Below are 428 nucleotides of genomic sequence, written 5' to 3' on the forward strand. Positions count from 1 at the left end.
TTGATTGAGGACAAGCAAAAATTTAAGTTGGGGATATTTAATGTGCTATATTTTTATCATATTTTTTTATGCTCTTATTTTTTAAATTTGTTAAAAATTAGAATGCTTTTGGAGTTAAAAATTCAAGTTACAAGCAGAATTGTGATGCAGGTACTTTGATGAAGAAAAGAGGAAAAAATGCTGACAAGAAAAGATGGGAAGAGGAAGAATTTGGCCCAAACCAACAACAACAGCCCAGACCCATATCTATAAATCAGCCCAGCAACACTCAATAAAACGACGTTGTTTTTGAAAATAATAATAATAATAATAATAATATATGCAGAAACAGGAAGAGGCATGTACGCCTTTGCAAAAGGAAAAAGGGCGACTGAAAAGGAAAATGAGGGAGCCAAAATAGGAAGAGGCGTGCAGGATTCTGGGATTTA

The sequence above is a fragment of the Carica papaya genome, chromosome 5 (genome assembly GCF_054855325.1).
Source record: "Carica papaya isolate Zhongbai chromosome 5, ASM5485532v1, whole genome shotgun sequence".
Taxonomy (NCBI): Eukaryota; Viridiplantae; Streptophyta; class Magnoliopsida; order Brassicales; family Caricaceae; genus Carica; species Carica papaya.